Below are 25,220 nucleotides of genomic sequence, written 5' to 3'. Positions count from 1 at the left end.
GACAATAAAGCAGTTTCATGAATAAATGAAACAAACCTTGTGTGTGAGGCCTTTTTACATTTCCTACTTACTTTACTCAACTAAAACAAGTTGTTTGCTTTGAGATTTTGCAACATCATTGCAAAATGCCTGGAAAAGCCCAAGATTCCAATGTTTTGTGCCATTCAGACCTTTTGAGAGGTCAACAACTGCCAAATACCTTTCAAACTTAAGAGGAAAAAAGTCATATCCACTACACCCTGTGCTTTGTTCGCCTGATTTATTCTTAAGAATATAATGACTCATTAAGCATCAGAATTTTAAAATAACCATTTTCTGTTTTAGGGTGTGAAAAACACTGAGGGCGAAGACGTACGGCTGCAAATCATTGGTGACCCTGCAGATCCACTCCTCGACTGGTTGCTGAAAGGCTGCATAAATTCTACACATCTGAACCCAGAGGAGAAATTTGTTAATGTGAACCTCAGCTCACTCTGTGTAACAGTAGAAAACACTTTAGGGATTTTGAAGTCGAGGTGGAGGGTGCTACTGAAGACAAGAGATTTTCACTTCAGCTTTACACCAGTGATAGCAACCTGCTGTGCACTTCCTAATTTCTGTCAAAATGAGAGGAACAACGCAAGCAATCACTTCCCTCTCCGAAATGGTCATCTCCATTAACAAAAAAAAAAAGAAAAAAAAAAACATTTTCTCTTTTTTTATTCAAGTGAATACAACTTTCTTCCATACACATATATCAAATAAAAACCTGGCAGCACCACAACAATTTGGTTAAAAATAAAATATAGTGCTAAAAACTTTGAATCACTTACATCAGAGCTTGGCATTACTTCTTAAACTGGCATTACTGTGATGTCAGATCATAAAACCAAACCCCAATAACATACTATCAGGAAAAATCTGAAGAAACTAAACATCAGGGCCAGTTTCTTATATTCAATTTCTACATGTTGTGTAGACTGTAGTCAACGTTTCCACTGTTATTTTGATTATTCTGCATGTGCCGAAGTGGCAGGTGGTAAGTTGGGTTGGGTGGTCAGGTGGCTCGCTGTGATTGGTGATGAAACAGTGGACTTAGTAGAGGACCAAGCTGAGATGCTTGCACATCATTTAGGAGAGGTTAACTCACCTGTTCCAGACTAATATGACACCAATAAACAACTTGAGATATGTGCCAAAATCTCTATCCAGGACAAACAGCCCAAAATGCCCACACCCTTTTTCATCCCAAGTGTTACTTCAAATACAGATGTATTTTCTAAACAGCAGCAGCGAGAGATTTTCCAAGGTGTTGAACATGTTGAAAATAACCAGTACATTTTTGGGAGGGTCAAACAAAAGTGTAAAGTTTCTATTTTGATATTTTAAGAGAAAATGGCTAAAATAAGTGGGTCAACGTATTACCACACATCCAAAGAAAATGAACATTTTCCAAATATGAAATTTTTTTATTTTCAGTCCTGTTATCAATATGCATTTAAAGTGGAAAATACAAATACAAAACAAACCTTGTATCTTATCTTTTAAATGTTTTAAAGATTATCAGGGAACATCCACAACAGAAAGTTTAAGATACTAAATATGTAGCGATTCCAGACTGTATGTAGGTCGTTTGACCTAATGTTTTTTTCTTAAAATAAAAAAATGAGAAATTTTACACTCTTCTATGACCCTTCTAAACATGTACTGGTCATTCTGAGCATACCGAGTACCTTGGAAAACCTACAGCTGCTGCAGTTTAGAAAATCCAGCTGTATTTGAAGTAACACTTGGGACGAGTGGTCATTTTCGGGCTGTTACATGCTTGTCTCAGCGAGGTCCCAGACTAACTTTGTTCATGTAAATGTGGAGCTGATGAGTAGGATTGAGAAAGGAGAGCCTGAAGACCATCAAACCGTTGCCCTATAATGCTTTCAGTTGAGCGGGTACTTTCTTCCATAAACCTGGAAAGAAGCCTCTCTTCTCTTTCCAGATTCCTCTCATGCTGCTGTTGCATGTTGTCCAGGAAAGATCTCTGCTGGGCTGACCGATCACCCAGGAGCTTGGCATCACCAGATGATGACTTTTGATCTAAAAAGAATGTATAATTTCAGTTAGCAAAGAAAAAGAGGGTTTATGTTTTTCTCTTTGTGGATCTCTCAGTCATGTATTATACCAAATAATCATCCTGCTTCTATATTCAAATATGTTGTAACTCGTCCACGCAGCTTTTGACTTCACAAAGCTCAAAACAGGAAAACAAAATTGAAATGAAAATATGTTTGTGTCTCAACTGTCTAAAGGATATTAACTGTCATATTCTGCTGGAACTTTGTAATATTACCATTTCTAAAAAAATAAAGCACTCCAAATAAATAAATAAATAAATATGCCATGACTTGAACATTATTTTTTTCAACAAGCTCTACAGAAAATTTCAATAACTCACTACGGTCTTATTTTGCAGCAAAGTACTCTTTAAAAAAAAACTCACTTTTTTGTCTGGAGCCTCCTGTGTGTGGTCTTCAGGTTGTGTTAAGCTGCTGTCATCAATTTCCTCTGACGTGCTGTTTACATCATCATCATCTGTATATATGAGAGCAGAAATTAACGTGATGCACTAAAGTGAACGAGGATAAAGAGTGTTGGTTAACTCGATGATCAGACTGTGTTCATGCACTTTACTCCGCAAATAAACTTATGGGATAACTTAACATGAATCCCCAACATTAACTTGAACTAAAGCCACACATTTGGCTCAAAGTACGTCTTGAAAAAAAAAAAAAAAAAAAAAAAAAGGAATGTTGAGTTAGCGTGATTTTATCAGGACTTACCTCCAGGCTTTCCGGTGTCTCGGGTGAACTTTCCTCCGGTGGAAAACCGACTTCTACTCCAGTGTGCTCCTTGGAGAGGGTCGTCCTCCGATTATTACTCCATTAATTCATAATAAGTGAAGCTGGTTGGAGCAGCGCCGCTTCTCCTCGTTTAGCTTCTCCTTGTAGAAAGCACTCGTTGCTTCCCAGCGGTTTTTAATTTGCTCCACTGACCTGCTGACTCCGGACACAACAAGTCTGTGCTGCCAACTTACGTCCGTCAAACTTTTCCACTTATTTTAAATTCGTTTAAAACGTTGAGGAGTGTTGTCTCTCGTAAAGTCCAGCTGTGTTTTTTCTGTCGCCATTTCCGCGAACACAGAGCAGGAAGCGTCACGTTGTGATGTGACGTAACAGACATGCGCAGTAAGGCTCCTCACAGGCGGACAATCCGACGTGCCGTTTACATGGAACGCGATCGAGTTAAAAACAGGGTTACACCACCTCCTCTAACCCGATCGTAATTTCGATCGGATTGGGCTATTCTAATCAGATGGAGCTGTTTACATGGCGTGATTTTGATCCGATTGTTCAATCTGATTGTTCAATCAGATTACTTTTGGTCTATGTAAACGCAGCTTGTGTTTACCACTCTTCTTTCGCAGCTTTTTGTAGTGTGATGATGATGATGATGCAAAAAACTGTTAAAGGGCTGCACAACACTAAAGCCCCGAACACTAGGGGTGTCGGAAAAAAATCGATTCACGTCCGAATCGTGATTCTTATTTATTACGATTCTGAATCGATCCAAAATGTCCAAGAATCGATTTTTTTAAAAGCATTTTTTAAACATAATCTTGCTTACTCGCTGCGTGTACTGTTTGTCAGGCAACGGCTTCCGTACTACAGCGTCCCGCGCGAGGGGGGTGGTCCGGCATGCTTCAAACACTCATATGCTGCAGAGTTCAGTGGCTGTAGCTTAGCATGGCAGACGAAGAGCTAATTCAGCCAGCACCGTCTTTGCTGAAGGCAAATGTTTGGGTGCATTTTGGATTTTATTATTTGCTGCGTAAGAAGGAGCTTGACATGACTTATGCAGTGTGCAGAATCTGCAAAATGAAAGTCAAGTACTTCAGAAACACTTCAAATCTGCAAGCCCACATGCTACGCTATCACCCGGAGCTAAAAGAGGGGAGCAGCGGTGTAAAGCTGCATTTTCTTAAACATAAACATTTTTTAAGTAATATAACTATTTCTCAGAGCTCTTTGAATCAAAAATCGATTCTGAATCGAATCGTCACCCCAAGAATCGGAATCGATTTGAATCGTGAGTTGTTGTACGATTCACATCCCTACCGAACACATAGCAAGAATACGGAGGAACCATTCCCATACGGCAAATATTGTCATAATCCGACGCAGTCTGGAGGAAAAGAGGCGTGGTCAGCCGTGGTCCAAACGCATCCGGACTGCCTCGTGCACACCTGCAGGATGCAGCCCAAACATATTTCAGACAACAGTCAGATAAACAGACTGCTGTCAGATGGCACTGACATCTCACCACGCAATCAAATCTCCGCTTGTCCTGACATTCCTAGTGCTAAACTGGCCTCTCATCAGTGTATGTCTCACATGACGGCGTGTGCGCATGTATGTGCGTAGAACAGGTGATCCGAGTGATGAGTGTGTGTCCACTCAGCTGCACGCATGCGTTTACAATGGCTGAATGAGCCAAGTGTGCCTGCGTGTGTAGAACAGGTGATCAAAGCAGTGAGCGAGTGTATGGCCAAAATGTTTGTTCAAAATCTGTTCATAAACGCTGTAACAGCCAATCCATGTGCGCACGTGGCTAGAGGAGAGCACACAAACAGGCTGCTGTTAGTCTGGTGAAAAATCCCTTTAGGTGTTTGATCAGTATTTACCTGCATTGCTAGATTTTATTTGTCCGGCTGGACTCTAACTGCTGTTGAACTGTGCTGGCAGTGCGCCAACTTCCCACATGTGTGCAACTTTCAGATGCAGCCAGTAGACTCTCTTTTTTTAAACTCTTTTTTTGTTGTCATTTTACTTGATACACATCTCAACACAACTGCAGTTGGATTATCGCTGTGGGACAGCACTTCACATGGGATTTATTTATGTGAGAGATGGATTATGTATTTGTCATGTGATCAATGTTGCCAGCACAGACAGCTGGGTGAAAGGGACTTCACCAGCTGTCTGTGCTGCGCTGTGGAATGCGAGGTACCGGAGGTGAGTTACATGTTTATTTATGTCGTCATGTGCTGGGCAAACATTTCCACATCATACCTGCTGCAGACTTAGGAGGTGTATGTGTAATAATACCTGCGTTACAGCGGTGACATCCCGTTCAGCTGCGTTGTTGGGCGCTGCACCGAGCCTCTGATGCTTGCACAGTGCCACATACATGTTATTACATAACATTTCCTTCGCCCTCCCTGGCCGGGATCCAGTGGAGGTCGACAAACGTGACACAGCATGTTGGCAGGCTTTGCTGTTACCGATCAATCTCAGAGCTCAATCAAGCGCGATCAGATCATTTCAGATGCCGTTTTGATGGTGTCAGAATATGTAAATTGCGGTCAGATGGTCATCCGATTACACATGGACCACCATCAGATAGGTGTCCCATCTCGATGGCGCCCAGAGAGTTTTGAACATGTGTATCACACTCATGGATGCTGGCTGATTTTGACCAACTGTGTTGACTTCAGCAGATGGCTGTCAGAATGTTTTGGAACTGAAATCTGACACTTTTCGCATGTGCACCAATTCATAAGTCCAACGCCACTCTGTGTGATTCCGGCTATGTGTGACGGGGTATAACACACTAGAAAATTTGATTTTTTTTTTTTATTCCTCTTTGAAGGAATAAATATGTTGCAGCAACCATCTCTCCAAACATCCAGCAAAACAGCAGCATTTTAAAGCATCTGCCTCCACACAAGCAGATTTTGTATAACTACTTGAAATAGTATCATTTTCTTCATCAAATGTTAAACTGAGCTGTAAGAGGGTCATTATGCACTATGTGACAGTCAAGTAAACACTCAGTGGATAGTTTAGCGTTTGCATAACAGCACAGCACAGATGGAACGATTTGACATTATTTTAACTAGAGAATTGTTGGTTCAGTATGTCCCGTGGCAAGCTGCATTCAAGGATTTATCTTCATATTGGTGAAAAGCAGACATGATGCTTAAATCTACAATTAGTCTTAGTTAAGTCACATGTTCATTAGTGATTAAAATTGCACAAATCAGTGAAGAAATTCTATGCACCATCCTTTGCGAAAAGCTGGTTAGAACAGTTTAAGTCAATCTGCAATTGTGAAATAGCTCACATGCACTGGTAAGAGGTTGCTGTGATGGTAGGCATAAGCTGCCCACAAGTCACTCTAAAATATTACCATGGCTTTGAGAATGGCATCACTCACAGAATTATGATGCATCGCATTGCAAAACCCAGATTATGCCCAACGCTACTGCCTGTAATCATACCACTCTACTGAAATTTCACAAACTGAGAACGATCAACTGTGATTAAACAAAACCATCAGATCTGAAATCTGAAAAATGAGAAAAGTCCCTTATTTTAAGTCATAATTTTGCAAAGCCACGAATAACTTTTCTACACCATCCTTGGTGGACATATACAAAACCATCAGATCTGAAATCCATGAAGAATTAAGAGAGAAGAAACATTCTGAATGGTCAAGTTCCTAATTAGACGAACTGGCTTATAAGCTGAATAGTAATATTTTCTCCAATCCATGAAGTTCTATGCGCCATCCTGAGTTCTATCAAACAAAATGAACAAAACAAAAATCCATCAAGGATTGAGAAAGAAGTGTTTTTTGCAAAATGTGGATGACAGATGACGGATGCCTCATGATCGCATAAGGTCATCTCAACCTTTTGGTCGGTGGACCTTAAAAAAAAAACAACAACAACAACAAAACAGGTTTGTTCAGGATGTCTGTCTTCAGTCACGCTCAATAATGATGCAGTACTCATAACAAATCTCTCTGAGCAATCTGCAGTGTTTTCAAGTTCCCTTTTGGAATTGCCTCAACTCACTTGGAACCACAACTGAGGTGATACCAAAAACAGGACCAGATGCCAGGTACTAGGTACCAGGTTTGGCCAATGGAAAAAACAAATAAGTCGGGTGAGTCAAGCAGGGTGTATTGCACAGCTTCCAGGTGTGTATTTGTGTGCCAAGTTAATTATCTCCACCGAAAAGCTTAAAAGACGTGAACCAATTTCAATGATATTTGGTGGATGTAGATCTTGGACCTAACAAAAAAAAAATGTAACAAATCTCTTATGAGTCCTCCCTTCTTTTGTATGGATAAAAATGTGTTTTCTTCAGGGGTATTTTTATTTATTTATTTATTTTTTGAGTGAAGAAAATGTTCTCAGATAGAGTAAGAGAAAGGGCATATGTGTGTGCTTCATTCAATGTAAAATGGTGCATTTTGAAGAGTGTTCTTCTCTTAATCGTGTATGTATAATCAAAGGTTTGTAGTCTTGTAAAATACAGTAACTGTAGACAATCACACGCATGTATCTTTTGGGAATAAAGACAAACAGGGCAAACTACTTACAGTCACTATGTCCACTACTGACTCAGTAGTTTGGTCGAGTTGTGGTTAAGGCACCAGAATCTTGTTCAGAAAACCTGGATTCAAATTTCTGGGGAAAATTTTTTGATGTTTGACAATTTTCTTTCTTTCTCTCTTTCTTTCTTTCTTTCTCCATGAACCACCCAGAAGAAGTGTGTGAGAGGTCCATTTATGATCCGAATCCATATGAACTGCTTGTTCCCGCGGAATACAAATGGAGAAATTGATGTCTGCTGTAGCGCTGTTTAGTTTATAATCACATATTCAGGGCAACCTGAACAGCCTTGTCTGTCTCCTTGTTGTGGGGATGAAAGGTCACATGTCTTATCAAAAATAAATAAATAAATAAATAAGGGGGGAAAAAAAACAGGCTCGTCTGAATGCACGATAGCAGAACAAGCATCTGTAGTCAAGCATCTATTGCTCTGATCACAGAGTTTCACTGTGCCATTTTCCATTTGTCTGGTGTGAAATATCCCTCTACCTCATTGACATCCTGAAAATACAGTAAGGCACCTCAAAGGAAAAGTTGAAACATGTTGTCTTACGCCGCATTCACACCGCACGCGACGCGCTGCCACAAATTTGCTTCCTTCGCCTGGCGATGGACGCGCCACCATCGCCTGGTGTGCCGCTCGGCTTGGGCGGAAACTTTCGCTGCGAAAATTCGCCTGCGTCATCAAATAGGAGGAGCTTCCATTATGCTCTCTGTCGAGTCAACACAGCAGACCTTTATCACACGGAGCGAGCTGCTGTGCTCTATTTGTTGTGGAAAGCCAACAAACGTCGCCAGCGGCGCCGTTCCTGGGTTCACAATATCCTCATGAGACGTTCCCAATTCAGGGAGTTTCATCATTTGCTGCAGGAGCTGCGTCTGGATGACGGACGCTTTCAGCGGTACTTCTGCCTCTCCAGAACCCAGTTTGAGGACCTCCTGTCCCGTTCGCACGCGCACACATGTAAACAAAGAAAAAAAAAAAAAAACTGGCTGCCCCTGCAGTTCCTCACTCTCATCATTGTGTTATAAACCAGTCACCATTTGTTTTATCATACATCTGTGTAGTTAATAAAATGATCTTCACGGAGGATTCGTTCACGCGCGCACGTGAAAAAAAAAAAAACTAGCTGCTGCTTGCGGTGCTGCTCGCTCTCTCCTCAAACTCTCATCATTGTGTTATAAACCAGTCACCATTTGTTTTATCATACATCTGTGTAGTTAATAAAATGATCTTCACAAAGGATTTGTTCGCGTGTGCACGTGGAGAAAAAAAAACAAAAAAAAAAACTAGGTGCTGCTGTGGTGCTGCTCGCTCTCCCCTCCTGCTCACAGGCTGGCTGCCAGACACAGGACATGACCACATCAAGTATAAACTCCAGACATCTTCACATCACTACATATCCAGTCCCTGATTGGTCATCACAGTGCGACAAGACGAAAAAGTTCAGATTTTTCAACTTGGGGAGGAGGGAGACACGACGCAATATCACACCACAAACGCACCAATCACTCAAAATCGCTTCATTCGCATCACTTCATTCACGTCCACTGCGTCGCGTTGCGTGGCTTGAACTTTTGTGGCGCCATAACGCGTCCTTCCATAGGGATTACATGGCAACCTGTCGCCGGCATCACTCGCGTCACGCCCGGTGTGAACGCAGCATTACACTTCCAGCCACACAGACAGTGGGTGATGCAAAAAAGGAATTACGGACAACTTTAATGCACAGTTGTGTTTTAAGGGTTTAGTGGATGAATATTAATAATCTATATTTATTTATATATTTGTAGCAGCGTGTGGGCATCGGTGGTAGTGTCCTGGACTGGTTCAGGTCCTACTTAACTGGTAGGACTATGTGCGTTGGCCTCGGGGTTTGTGAGTCCTCCTCCGCTCCACTTTTATATGGGGTCCCACAGGGTTCAATTCTTGGACCCCTACTCTTCTCCCTGTATTTGCTTCCCCTGGGGTCCATTCTCATAAAACATGGCATCAGCTTCCACTGCTAATATGTCCCCCTAAAGAAAAATGATGCCTCTTCTCTTCAGCCCCTTTTGTCCTGTCTTGAGGATGTTAAAGCCTGGATGGCACTGAATTTTCTTAATTTTAATAAAAAGAAAACGGAGGTGATTGTTTTTGGCCGTAGCAGCTCCTGTTCTTCCTCAACTGTCGATCTGGGGCCTTTGTCAGCCTTTTTTCGAAATCTACTGTCACAAACTTGGGTTTTAAGATGGACAATGATTTTAAACTGGACCACCAAATCAGTGCAGTAGTCAGATGAAGTTTCTTTCACTTAAGGCAGCTTGCTAAGGTTAAGCCTTTTCTTGCACATCAGCACTTTGAAACAGCAATCCATGCTTTTATTACCTCCCGGCTGGATTACTGTAATGCACTTTATTATGGAATTAGCCAGTCCTCCCTTGCACGTCTCCAGCTAGTTCAGAATGCTGCTGCCCGTCTGCTAACTGGTGCATGTAAGAGGGAGCACATTACACCTGTCCTGGCCTCCCTCCACTGGCTGCCTGTGCATTTTAGAATTCATTTTAAGATTCTTTTATTTGTTTTTAAATATTTAAATGGCCTTGCCCCGCCCTACCTCTCTGAGCTGCTTCATTGTTACGCCCCTGCTCGCCACCTCCGGTCAGCTGATCAGCTCCTCCTGGAGGTGCCGAGGTGCAAGCGTATGCTCAGAGGGGACCAAGCTTTTTCTGTTGCGGCTCCAAAGATGTGGAACGAGTTACCGCTCCACATCAGGCAGGCCTCTTCACTTTCTGGTTTTTAAAACTAATCTTAAAACCCACTTTTATGCACTGGCTTTTAAGCCAGAATGAGATCTCGATCTGTTTTAGTTGTTTTAACTGATTTTACTTGTTTTAGTTAAATTTTATATGTCCCCTTGTGTACAGCACTTTGTTTCAGCTGCAGCTGTTTTTTTTAAAGTGCTTTATAAATAAAGTTGATTTGATTTAACTGTATATATATATATATATATATATATATATATATATATATATATATATATATACATACATACATACATACATACATACATACATACATACATACACACACTTACATACCAGAAAAAAATAAACATTTTCTTTAAGGTTGTTCATATAAACAACATAGTATACATCATATTGTAAATCTGTGGTTCTGGTCTTTACAGGGGGACGAGGTTGGCAGAGAACTTCTTTGGGATGGTGGTGCCAACCTACCTCCTTGGTTTAATTGGTTTTTAATGTCATATGCATTATCAACTAGTTGTATAGATTTTCCTGAAATGATTGTAAATGAACTTTAAAATAAATTTATAAGGTCTGGAAACCACTGACAGTTGTTAACAGACCATGGTGTGGTGAATATACACTCAAAATTAACTTTAAAAAACTAATATACACTTTTAATTAAAATAAACTGTTTGCCCTAAAATGATGCTTGTATTGATCTGACTATATATATTAAAAAGCCTATTTATCAATGTTATTTTAAGTAATGTTTCCCTGGGTGCCATGACAATAATTTTATAACCTACCCTATAGATTACACTTAGATAAAATCAAGGAATTCTTTATTTACAAAATACAATGTGCCAATTTGTGTGAATTTGTTCACATACACGTTTGAAATTCAAAGTCTGTATGTCTACATGTTATGTTCATTTCAATTATTTTGTCTTTGCTAACAATTAAATTCCAGGCTTTGACTTGTGTGTCACACAGGTGAAGCATGTTTGGAAGAAAACTAATTATCTGAAGTGTGTGGCTTTGCCCAAAACAAATTTTTGCAACTGCTATCGATTTTGTTTTTTGTTTTTTTTTTTTGTTTTTTGGTAATTCTACTCAAAGATTTAATCCCAAGGGATAATTCAAAGACATTGTTTATGTTGTATTTAAATTGTTGCTTAAATACATTTATTATATCCTGTATCATTTTTTTTTTTCTTTTTGTAAACTATTATGACTAAAATATTTGAGGGTGTCGTAATAGGCACCATAGTCTCGTTTGAACCATGTGTGATATTGCGGGAATTTACCACTTAGGGGACCTCCGCTCTCGTTGTGCAATATATACACAGCATAACTTCACACGGCTAACCAGAGTAGCACTGTTCTCGCGCCTGCAAAACCGCCTTGACATGTTTCTTTGCATTTTCACTTTGTGAGTAATTTGCCCAAAAACAGAGAAAAAGCTGTGGCTGGTCCCCTGGAAGTAGATAAATTACACCATATGCATTATATTTTACCCCTTTAGCACCCGCACTCAAATGAGACTGCGGTGCCCTATTGTCTCTCAATAGCCAGAACAATGTTTCAACGTTAAATATGTGTGTTGCTAGTTTAAAAAAAAATTGTTATGGTCATTAATAAGGACTTACAAAAGGGAGCATTTTAACCTTTATTAGACTGTTACAGTGAAAATATGTTGAACACAGGTTTAAAAGTAAAAGTTTATTCAATGCTTATTTACAGTCGAATACACGTTCACATTTAGACCAATGTTCAACAAGGTTAACACTGCTCGCTTTTAAATGATAAATATGTCTGTCTCTTACTAATTAGCCTCCAAAATTATGATCTGCTATGATTTACTCATTGTACAGGTTAAAAAAATACAAGTATTGAAAATGCCAGTTAAAAACAATAAAAGCGATATTACATTTTTATTATGTTACCAATATAATGTAAATAAACAAACACTACCTGATTGTTTTCAGTGTCTCATTTGAATTTGATTTATTTTATTTTGACAATCAAGGTACATGTACATAAAATACAGAAAACAGACATTGTCGAGGATAGCACAATAAAGCATAAAAATGTATTTCCACTGTGGTCCTCAGTTGAGATGAATGCACTGAACACATGCGCAGTATGTGGAACTTTTATGCACATCTTTTCTGACAGTGTCCTAACCCCACAGATGAGTTTAACTCAGTGATGACAGCATCACAACCTTACTAATCACTGCGAAAATAAGTGTGGCCATTTTAGATGCAGAGCTGTCTGGCCGAATATCATAAATGATCTTGGCACTGCTTTTAACCCATCACAACAACACATCTTTGGGGAGCATGTGCCTTTAGATGACTGGAGTTAATGTAACTGCAGCAGAATACAAAGCAGCCATCACTGACACCATAATAAAACACAGAGCCCAAGGACAACAATGTCGACTACAACTGCTATCATTCATACAGCAGATATCATTACCATGGACTTGATGGAACATGACCGTATGGCACAATTTTCCTGGTCATGCTAAAGCAACATCATTGATATGGAGTGACTAGAGAAACTAAACAGCGCAGACAGGGTAGATGAGGAGCTTTAGGCCAGACATTACACACGGAACCAAAGCTAACTTACAGTGTTCTTGAAAGCTATATCATCCTTGTCCATATTGCCTCAAGAGCTGGTTTGGACATGAGCAGCTCCAACAGGCCCAATGTCCCCACATACCTAGTATCTCCAGCTCCTACTCTGCAAGTTTGCTCCTCTCAAGGTTTGAGGCATTGTAGACAGGTCAAGGGTCACAACGTTAGCTGCCTCATGAGTAAATGTGCTGAGGTCACAGAGCGAAATTTTGGTGTATTTTTCCTTTCATTGACATGTGACAGATCCTTAATGTTCTCTCCACAGCTGGATCACTACAGTTTCTAACAAGACATTATCAAAACACTACTCAGAGGATGACAATGAAGGTCAAAAGGAACATGTTGAATTAACCTGTGCAGAAAACGCATCTGCAAGATGGCAGTAAATGATAAAGCACATAGAAAACCCCACAAAAAAGTGTAAATCAGGTTATGTATGTGTGCACTAAATAAAATAAAAACACTAATACTGCTAAGATCGAATCACTTGGTAAGCAGGGTTTGCTCAAGAAGGCACGAGGAATTTAAGGAATAAGTCAAAAATAAAACCATGTTATTCCAGAAGAATAGCTACAACTAAGAGCAGGAAAACATACTCGAGACAAAAACTAAGCCTTGAATCAGACCAGATTCCTTTCACATTGCCGCTGTCCCTCAAACCAGACCACATGACAGAACATTACTCTTTATAGTACAAGAGGGAGACTATTAAATAAATAAATAAAAACCCACCTACAGCTGCACCATGTAATAGCATGTGAATAAAATACTCCACATAAAACATTGCTCTTACCTGACCGGTCAAATCCAATTTTGATTGAAAGGAGAGTACCCACATGGAAAAAAGAAAAAGAAGCATTGTCAGTGCAGTAATCATTTGAATCATGCACGTTCCCCATAGCATCCAATGCAACATTTAATATTTTATTATACTCATGGTCCCGATGGCAAAAAAAAAAAAAAAAAATTCTTCACATTGTCACATAAATACCTTATTTATTACACCCGCCAAGGACGTAATAAAATCAACTGTGATTTATTTATTTGTCTGTCTGTTAGCCAGATTACATCAAAGCTACTGCAAGGATTTTGATGAAATTTTCAAAACCAATAGATGGTAGACTAAAGAAGACCCCATTAAATTTTGAAGGTGATCTGGATCAAGTTTCACTTTACATAGACTTTGAAGGATTACTGTTAGCAGTATTACGTCAAAACTACTGCATGGATTTTGATGAAATTTTCAACACAGATACACATTAGGCCATGGAAGAGCCCATTAATTTTTGGAGGTGATTCAAATCCGGATTCTGGCTCAAGATTTCACTTTATTTAGGCTTTGAAGGATTATGTCAAAACTACTTCATGGATTCTCAAATTCGCACCACAGACAGATAATTGGGAATGGAAGACTCCACTGAATTTTGGAGGTGATCTGGATCCTGATTGGCAGACGTCAGAAATCACTGATTGCTCTTGTTATACCAATGCAATGAGTAATCCCAGCCACCTTGTACATACAATAAAAACTCTCTCCTTGTAATGCACTAAATAAAACAAACATATAATGCAGACCAACCCTACAGCATTTGGCAAACCATCCATCTGACTCTCTGAGATGCTTCAAAGATGAGGACATGTGAGATCTCTGGGGAATCTGTGGAAATCTGGAGTACTGAGGACCTCTAAAAGCATCATATGGACAAATTCTGGAGAATGTTCCCTCTATGACTGATCTGACATTGATCACAGACTCACCAATTCTAGGAAATTTACTATTTGGATGTCTTTTGAACTACTGGCTGTTGCAACCAGTGGACTCTCCATATGTGTATGGTTGCTCAGCTGTAATTTTTCTCTCTTTGAATGCGTGACAATTCTTTGAAGTGCTTCCTTTTGTTTGGGTTTTTTTTTTATATTGTTAGCATGGCATAAGCAGATTGTCACCCCACTGAATCTGGTTTGCTTGAGTCTTCTTCCTGTAATTTAAAAGACAATACAAAGTTTTTCCTTACCACTGTTGCCAATGTGTTTTCTCGGGTGTGGGTAAGGTTAACCTGACTCATGTGAAGTGCCGTGGAATGACATGTTTGTGATTGGCACTATATAATAAATATATTTCAAATGAATAGAACAGAAAAGAAAAACTGAAGAATGTAGAGAATGTGTGGGTGAGGCTGGTGCCAAAACTTTTCATCGGTAACTGCAAATTATGATGGGTGACTCAAAGCACTGCTCTGAAAAGTTCGGAACCTTGCAACATCCATGCTTCAAAGCACTGCTTGAGAAACATGGCCTGAATACATCACCCACTAATTTGGAAACAAATGTTTTAAAATGCTGTGTTTTGATTTTCCCCTTCTGTTGCTGAAAGATTACAACACAAGGGAATGAACTAGGACCACATAGTTTTGAGTTCATTTTTAAAGGCTGGTAGTCAGTACATGGCCTGTACTGGTGAGTACATTGCTTACAGTAAAAAAAAGAAAAGGAAAAAAACACTACAGTGGAGTGAGAATATTTGAAATTAAATTCTGAGCAAATGTTACAATATAGGTCTTTTTTCCCCCTCAGTTATTAACATTGCTTGTCTAATATCCATTGCATGTGGGTGAAATACACACTATGCATACACAATTTAGAAAAAGCTCTTGCCTCAAGCCCTGTCAAAGGCTTACAGATATGCTAATGAAATAGTAAAACAAGCACATTTCATATTCATGACAGTAAAGAGGATGCCTTAGAATAGAAATATAACAAGGAATGGAGTGTACAACAGCACCTTGTATAATCCACTCCATCTTTTGCAATTCAGGCTATATGGAGTACAATGTTAAAATAGCAAGTCACTTTGTGAACACTCACTCTCAAGTTGAGTTTAAAAGTGTCTCCTGTCTGCTGAAGAAGCCACAAGAAATATGTAGCCTATTTGTTATCATCCCTTTTTTGTTATTATTTTTAATCCATTCTTCCATCCACACTCTTTATTCATAGTTAAGGGTCATGGGTGGGCAAACAGTCAACCATTCTCACATCCACAACTACAGGTGTTCTGGAATAACAGCTTACACTGCTAGCTTTCACAAAGGCCCGACGTTATTTGTTGACTTGGAGATATACACAGTTCAGAACAATCACTCATCTTCCAGACAGCCTCTCCTTGTCAATACCCTCTACATGAGTAACTCAAGAGAGAGACATTTTTTTTAAAAACAAACAAGCATTCTTTGCACATTCTTAGTGGGGCCCTTGGTCTCCCATCCATCTGCTGGCTGTCTCTTACACTCATTAATTCTACCCGTCACCAGGTGGCTGCAAGTTGGTGCAATGTGATTAAGCTCAAATGAGCCACCAGGAATAAAAAGAAGCTTAAGCCCTTCAGAGGACACTTGGGGAGAGAGAGCTGAGGGAAAATGCTGACAGATCTTCCTGATTACAAGGTGTGAGGGACCATTTATCTTTCTGAGCTGCAAACAAATAATAAACTGTTCAGACTATGCAATGAACCTGCATTTAAATAAGGATTTCAAAGAGAAATGACACATGTTCCAAAATAAACACATCAATAAATAATAAAAAGGCTGGTTGTTAAGTGCTCAAAATCAGCTAATAATAGAGAAATGATGCAACTATACTATCTCCTCAAAACTAGTTTAAGATGCATCTGTCACAGAGCGTCATAATATGACAGGGTTCTCGCCAGTGCAATTAAGTGTAGGGGACCCCTATGCTGTTCTTTAAGGATATTACACTGCCGGCTTCTGATAAACCAGTTTCACTTTCACTTTTCACTGCTGAGTAAATTCAAAGATCACAAATACATAAGAAGACACACACACAAAAAAATAAATAAATGAGTAAAATAAAATAAAACCCCATACACTTCCCTCATCTTTCATAAGCAGTAAAACACAGTATTAGAAGTCACAGTTTATCTTGGTATTATATACACAAACTAAAAAGCTGCTGCTTTTTTTTTTACACACTTTGAACCCTGCAGCTTCAACAACCAAAATACGTCCATTAATGCATTGATTGGCAGAGTAAAATACATGTTAGTAAAGATAAATTCTTACCTGTCCTTTTTTTTTTAAATCCAAAACAGTGTCTAAACAGTGAAGACAAGTCCCTACACAGCTGCACCATGAGAGCTCCTCTCCCCCACAAAGTCTTGGCGATTAAATTATCCCATCAGCCACAAAGAAATAAAATAAAATAAAAAGCAGTCCATTTTGTTTGTGTCGAGTGGACGTTAACAGTGTAACGTCCAAAGTGAACCTGAACCACACTACCCCCAATGCTCCCTGCGTCGATCAGCCAATCATGTTTTGCGCTTAATGATGACATCATCAGCAAGCAGCAGGCAGCCAGTCTGCCACAAACACAAGACAGACAGACTAAAATGTTTGATTTTATGGTTTACAAACGTTTTTGACTGTTAAACTTTGCTCACTTTACCAGCAAAAAAAAAAAAAAAAGTTATTGGACTGAAAGTTATGGGAAGATAATTGGTCCGATGATGGTTTTAAAACTTATCTGAAAAGCTAATCCGCTAGCAAAAACATTAGCTGTGATAATTATCTGTTATCGTATTAGCTGGACTGTACCCACCACTGCCGGTTAGCAACACAAAGTATTGATGATTGTGAGTCTATCTGCGTGCATGTAGTAATAATTAGCGATTGCTGATGTATTTTATTACTAATTATCCCCCTTTCTCTGCGATTTAGCAGGTACATTTCCACCGGAGGTTTAACAAGTCTCACAGTCACAGTGTTTGTCAGGGATGAGAATTTTCTCCAGATTTCAGAGTTTTTCTGGGTTCTGGGCCATTTCTGAAATCAGTATAAATCCGTTGAGAAAAATTTTGTGGGGGTTGTGCAGCCCAGGTCATCCGTGCAAGTTAAATCTTTCCTCATATGCATGGGAACCATAATAAGCGCTGCTGAAACTGCAAGCTAAAATGTACAACGCCATTGGTTACTTTTTGTACAACAGCGAACTTTCAGCCAGTCAGAATCTCTGTAAATCAGAAGTCACTGAAAGTACCCAGACGTGGACATTTTTCAGCAAGTTTTAGCTGTCGAGCTAAGACTTTAACATGGCCAAAATTACAGAGAGAGAGAGAGAGAGGGGACGAAGAATGTGTTAAAGACATCGAGAGTGGTGTAAAAAAGACACACTGCAGTCATTGTTACATCATCTCCTGTTGTGTTTATAATAAATATTTATATTTATTTACGGTATCTAATTCACTGGTTGAAATGCAGTTTCAACCAATGCCGCTGCACTTTCCACTTTAGAACAGTGCTGCTGTTGCAAATACTACTAAAGCTAACCCCAAACCATGAACTTATTATTTGTCACACCAAGTACATCAACACCATAACCTTGAACAGAACCATAATACAATACCCCCTGCCCAGTCATGTTCCCTAGCTGTTTTACACAAGCATCCACAAAATCCAAACTGCCTTATAACCCCCGTCACACACAGCCGGAATCACGCAGAGTGACGTCGGTCTCATGAATTGGCGCACAACCAAAAAGTGTCGGATTTCAGTTCCAAAACGTTCTGACAGCCATCTGCGGAAGTCGACACAGTTCGTTAAAATTGGCCAGTGGCCCCAAGTGTGCTGCACATGTTCAAAACTCTCCAGTCCATGTGTAATCTGATGACCATCTGACTGCAATTTACATATTCTGACGGCATCAAAACAACATCTGAAACAATCTGATCGCGGGTGATTGAGCTCCGAGATCAATCGGTCACAGCAAAGCCTGCTTCATTGGTTCACGTTTCAAAGTGGAGTCTCGCTGCAGATGCGGTTGATTACAGAGCCACTGCAGGGTCTCTAATCAACGTAGAGAAATTATTATTTTCCCGACAAACATCCTCAAAAACAACAGCCACTCTGAAGGACCGACAAGGGAATCGTTAAGCAAAAAAGCTATTAATGTCGGTGGATCAAATCAAAACTTAACAATACCTGAAATGAACCAGTTCTTGATACGCAACCCCAGTTGTATCTGAAACTTGCGCACATGTGGAAAGTTGGTGCACTGCCAGCACAAAATCAGCAGCAGTTAATAGTCCAGCCGGATGAATAAAATCTAGCAATGCAAGTATATACTGATCAAACACCTAAAGGAATTTTTCACCAGACTGTACAACAGCAGGTGGTAACTGACAGTTGTTAATGTGTTTGTGCGCTCTCTGGATGGACAGCTCCTGTGTGCATGTGCACCGCACATGTGCACGATGCATTTTGGCAACACTCGCACACTGCTTTGATCACCTGTTCTGCACATGCAGGCACACGCAGCTCGTTCAGCCATTGTGAACACACGCACAGCTGAGTGGACACACACTCATCACTGTTCACCTGTTCTACGCACGTACACGCATGCACTCTGTCATGTGAGACACACACTGATGAGAGAGAGGTAAGCTTAGCGCTGGGAATGTGTGGACAAGCAGAGATTTGATTGCATGGGTGAGGGACAGCTCATGTCAGTGCCGTCTGACAGCAATCTGTGTCATCTGACTGTTGTCTGAAATATGTTTGGGCTGCAATCTGCACATGTGCACGAGGCAGTCCGGATGCGTTCGGACCACGGCTGGCCATGCCACTTCTCCTCATGACTGCGTCGGATTATATCAATATTTGCCATGTCGGAATGGTTCCTCCACATTTTTGCTTTGTCTTACGGGGGTTTTATGTTTAAGGCGTGATAGCATTGCTTACTGTTGTCATTCATTATATGAAGGGGAACAGCAGGGGCTAATTTAAATTAATGAATTGGACGTGTTTGTGCAAAGGTACGCCTTTCTGCATTGTCCAATGATGTGATGCATCACTGTGGAAGGAGTATAAAGCATCATTAAACGACAGATGGACTTAGAGTAGTAGAAAAAAGCGCTACAGAAGATAATGAGACATGAAGACCTACTTCCAAATGCTGTCCTTGTACCGTGTGACAGTACTCCACACCCATCTCACCTAGTATTCTTTTGTCACTCTTAGTTTTCATGATTCTCAGTACTGCTTGACCTCCTTCCACTCCTCATTCTGTCAGGATTGATAATCACGCCTTCAGTCTTCATTTTGCTAACTTCCACAGCTATCTGGGTCCACGTTGATGCCTCTGTTATGCACTTCTGCATCATTTGCAATCAAGTGAGGGAATAAAGTATCAACAGTGGCTTGGCAGCAATTAAGTAGTCACAATAAAAAAGTTAGATAACTGTGCTGTTGTGTTGTATATGCAAAATTAGGAATGCTGTAAACATGCGCGTTGTCATAATGCATCTTTGTACCTCAATCCATCAGGAATAAGTAATTGCAAATTTTGAAAAAGTGATAATGCGTGTGAAAAATGGCAATATACGAAGTCTGTTAGAAAAGTATCCGACCTTATTATTTTTTTCAAAAACCATATGGATTTGAATTACGTGTGATTGCGTCAGCCAAGCTTGAACCCTCGTGTGCATGCGTGAGTTTTTTCATGCCTGTCGGTTGCTTCATTCGCCTGTGAGCAGGCTTTGAGTGAGGTGTGGTCTACCCCTCTCATCTATTTTATATTGCGAATAAATGTCTGAACGATTTGGATCTTTGCTGCATCAATTTTTTTCCAGAAACTGTAAGAGACCTCCAGGTGGACACCGTTCGAAAAATTAATATGGCTTTCAGGGACGATTTTATGGGGATTAAATGGATTATGGGGTGTTACTTCCCCTTTAAGGACGGCCCACAACTGCTGAGAGCGCAGTGCGCTCCCAGCGCCGATGGACAGGCTGACACCCCGCACAACCAACCAGATCATTTCCAACGTGAAAGCTTTGTTGATCCGGGACCTCGTCTGACTTTCACAAAAAGGCAGAAGATGTGGACATCAGCACTTTTTCCAGCACATTCCACCGTTACAGGAGTCTTTTTTTCATGGAAAAAGAAGCCGAGGGACGCGCCAAGGAGCCGTTCATTACGCGGGACAAAACCACCTGGTCTCACAGGACGGCTTAAAGGTGGATTTCAGACAGTTTCCGGTTGATTTCCAGTCGTGTGAATATCTGATTGTGATTGTGCATGAGCTGGACATGCCAGAACATGTCCTGTGAGGCTTCATCATGGCGTTTCTTTTCGCCATGCAGCTCTGCCGCGACGCGCGGAATTCCTCCGCCTTTGTTCCTCTTTCCATGACAAAAACTCCTGTAACAGTGAAATGTGCCGTTCATTTCTAAACTGGACGCTGTCATGATCCGGTATGTCCTCTGACTAGCAGAGGAATTGTGAAAAGACGTGGACATCAGCACTTTTTTGGCACATTAAGACAGACATGCAGAGGAGTTCGGCACGTCGTGGTGCAGCCGCTCGGCGCAAAGAAACGCCGTGATGAAGCCTCACAGGACATGTTGGGGCTTGTCCAGCTCAAGCTCAATTTCTCGGCTATTCACACGACAGAAAAGCAACCGGAATCCGTCTGAAAGCCACCTGAAAGCCGTCCTGCGAGACCAACACCGAGGTGGTTTTGTGCCGCTTCAAGAGCGGCACGGTGGCGCGTCCCTCGGCTTCTTTTTCCATGAAAAAAAAAAAACTCCTGTAACGGTGGAATGTGCCGGAAAAAGTGCTGAGTCTTCTGCCTTTTTGGGAAAGTCAGACGAGGTCCCGGATCAACAAAGCTTTCACGATGGAAATGATCTGGTTGTTTTGTGCGGGGTGTCAGCCTGTCCATCGGCGCTGGGAGCGCGCTGCGCTCTCAGCAGTTGTGGGCCGTCCTTAAAGGGGCAGTAACACTCCTTAATCTGTTTAATCCCCATAAAATCGTCCCTGAAAGCCATATTAATTTTTCGAACGGTGTCCACCTGGAGGTCTCTAATTGATGCAGCAAAGATCCAAATCGTTCAGACATTTATTCGCAATAAAAAATAGACGAGAGGGGTAGACCACACCTCACTCAAAGCCTGCTCACAGGCGAATGAAGCAACAGACAGGCATGAAAAAACTCACGCATGCGCACGAGGGTTCAAGCTTGGCTGACGCAATCACACGTGATTCAAATCCATATGGTTTTTGAAAAAAAATAATAAGGTCGGATACTTTTCTAACACACCTCGTATATTGAAATATTCTTTTGTGTGTGTATTCGTTCTTTGCTGAATGGTTAGCTCAACTATTCTGTTGATACCTAAGCTTCATTCATTCATTTTCTGTACCGACTTACTCAAATTAAAGGTCACAGAGTTGGAGGTGGGAGGCTAACCCAGGAGTCATAGGGCGTGAGGCGGCGCACCTAAGGATATTGTAACTAATTAACTATATGCTTCCATAGAAGTAGTGCAGAATCTAGCTTTTCATAATCATTACATAAGTTTATATTTGAACTTTCACACAGCTGATGCAATCAGCACCTGAGGTGTAAAATGTGCAACAATACCTCAATTCTATAACTTGGTCTACCTTGGGTGGGACAATCAAATGAAAGCTTAAGCAATTTATCAGTCTCAGCCATGTATGGATTGACTCCAGCACTGCAATTATTAGTTAAGTCTCCTTCCAGTCGGGGATATTGTAACTAATTAACTATATGCTTCCATAGAAGTAGTGCAGAATCTAGCTTTTCATAATCATTACATAAGTTTATATTTGAACTTTCACACAGCTGATGCAATCAGCACCTGAGGTGTAAAATGTGCAACAATACCTCAATTCTATAACTTGGTCTACCTTGGGTGGGACAATCAAATGAAAGCTTAAGCAATTTATCAGTCTCAGCCATGTATGGATTGACTCCAGCACTGCAATTATCAGTTAAGTCTCCTTCCAGTCGGGCTGTCACCCCAAATCTCTTTCACTTCAACTACCGTATTTTCCGGACTATAAGCCGCTACTTTTTCCCACACTTTGAACCATGCGGCTTATAATGAGGTGCGGCTTTTCTGTGTTTTTTTCTTCACCCGCCAGGGGGCGCTTTAGCAGAAAGTGAAAAAAACGAGAGGTGGGAAGTCAAAGTTGGAAATCAAAGAAGAAAGCGCTAATTTTCATTTAGCACATGCAAGCAGCAGGCACGACAGAATTTTTTTCAAACCCACACTCCCTCATCATGGAAACCACATAAAGAAGTTCATATGATGCCGCATTTAAGTTGAAGGCCATCAATCTGGCAGTAAAGGAAGGAAATAGAGCTGCTGCACGTAAGCTTTGGCGTGAATGAATCCATGGTTCGGCGCTGGAGATGGCAGCGGGAAGAACACATTCAATGCCAAAAGACAAGAAAGGCTTTCAGAGGACATAAAAGCAGGTGGCCTGCACTTGAAAATGTTCTTGAGGACTGGGTTAACACTCAGAGAGCAGGTGGCCGAGGTGTATCCACCATGCAAATCCGGCTGAAAGCCAAATCAATCGCCCGCGAAATGAATATTGACGATTTTAACGGAGGACCGTCCTGGTGTTTCAGATTCATGAGAAGAAAGAGCTTGTCCATCAGGGCGTGAAAAACTCTCTGTCAGCAACTCCCCCCGGACTACCAGGAAAAAGTTGCAAATTTCCGACAGTTTGTTGAAGCAAAGATCGCGGAGAACGCCACAGGACCAGACAACATTATAAATATGGATGAAGTGCCACTGACATTTGATCTGCCTCTGACCAAGACTGTAAACAAGACAGGTGCATCATCCATTATGGTGAAAACCACCAGACATGAGAGGACACATTTCACCTGTGTCCTGGGCTGCACCGCATCTGGAAAGAAGCTTCCCCCGATGGTAATTTTTAAGCGCAAAACTCTGCCGAAAGACCAACTACCGAAGGACACTGTGGTTAAAGTGAACCAGAAAGGATGGATGCTAGAAAGTCTAATGAAGGACTGGTTAACGGAGTGCTACGGAAAGCGCCCAGGAGGATTTTTTCACCGGAAAAAAGCGCTGCTTGTTTTGGACAGTATGAGGGCCCACATCACCGATTCAGTGAAAGCAGTCATCAAGAGAACCAACTCAATTCCTGCTGTGACTCCTGGAGGTACAACAAAGTTTTTGCAACCCCTGGACATCAGTGTGAATCGAGCGTTTAAAGCAACACTCCGGGGTGAATGGGAGGCTTGGATGACTTGCGGCGATAAATCCTTCACAAAAACTGGCCGCATGCGAAGAGCATCATTTTCTGATGTCTGTCAGTGGATCCTAACAGCGTGGAGCAGCGTGAAGGAATCTACCATCACCAATGGGTTCTGAAAGGCCGGACTGCTGCGTGAAGAGGGCACCACAGCTTCAGAGCCAGCTTCACCCCGGGAGGACAGCGACACGAAGAGCAACACTGACCGACACAGAAAAGGTATGTGACGAAGCTCTTCTGAGGCTGTTCAGCTCTGACACTGAAGAAGATGACTTCAGTGGTTTCAGTGTGCAAGAGGACGATGAATAAACCAATCAATCATTTTTCTGTTTTGTTTGATCAGCACTTTTATGCTATAAGTACCGTTTGGACAGTAATCAGTTCAGTTATGTCCAGTTAAACTACATAATCAGTTCAGTAGATATCAGCGGCTTTTAGCCCGGTGCGGCTTATATATGTACATTTCCATTTTTCCATTTTTTAAACTTTGTGGGTGCGGCTTATACTGAGGTGCGCTCGATAGTCTGGAAAATACGGTACTTCACTCCATGCCTGTTTGTAATGCTCATCAAGATATCTTTTCATGTTGTCAATTACACTATTTACTGGATCTTGGCATTATTAATTCACATTTTCTTGACAATACTAATGTTTTTCAGACAGACAATGTTTGAGACAATGACAAAATTGACAGAGAAAAATGGACTGTGTGGGTATACACACACAATAAGCAAAGTAATTAAGTTGTTGAATGAACGAATTAATGAATTTATTCGGCACACACAGACGCAAAATAACAAGAAAGTCACAAAGAAAACAATCCAACAATTGATCCATGTGCCCGAAAATGTATAAGCAGAAGCAAAAGCTTATAAATGCCCCCCCAACCAAAAAAATAAAAATGTATACATATGAATATAAAAATATACATATACCCATGATAAACACAAAATAGAAATTAATCACAGAACTAAAATTTCAAAACACAAACATGCAAACATCTGTGCACCATGCATAAACCCAAAAACAAAACAAAATCGATAAACCTAATTCATCACACCATAAGTAATAAAATGATTTTTGTAGATCCTTTTAAAGCCACCCAAGTTACGGAGTGGGCTCAGTCCATCTCAGATCAACCAATGAGTTAAACCCCACCTCCTCCAATTTTCATGAAATTTGGTATATAGGTAACTCATAGCCAAAAAAAGCCAGAATTTCAAATTTTAACTTGATCGGACCAGTAGTTTGAGATATCACAATTTCATTTTTTAACTTTTTCGTAAAAAAGGGTGCGGC

The 25,220-nt window shown here is 40.7% G+C and overlaps 1 long non-coding RNA gene and 1 pseudogene across 1 annotated transcript; both read right to left on the bottom strand.

The window, feature by feature from the left end:
• The window catches only part of LOC117512852, a 421,938-nt pseudogene that overhangs the window by 244,554 nt on the left and 152,164 nt on the right, over positions 1-25,220 (bottom strand).
• Positions 1,740-3,177, bottom strand: LOC117512853. Its single transcript, XR_004561396.1, has 3 exons — positions 2,814-3,177; positions 2,474-2,565; positions 1,740-2,070 (listed from the first exon to the last, which is right to left on the bottom strand). It is a non-coding gene; the product is annotated as an uncharacterized LOC117512853 (long non-coding RNA).

Source organism: Thalassophryne amazonica, chromosome 6 (genome assembly GCF_902500255.1).
Source record: "Thalassophryne amazonica chromosome 6, fThaAma1.1, whole genome shotgun sequence".
NCBI lineage: Eukaryota > Metazoa > Chordata > Actinopteri > Batrachoidiformes > Batrachoididae > Thalassophryne > Thalassophryne amazonica.
The sequence above is the reverse complement of the archived record's forward strand: the minus strand, read 5'-3'. Positions and strand labels throughout refer to the sequence as shown.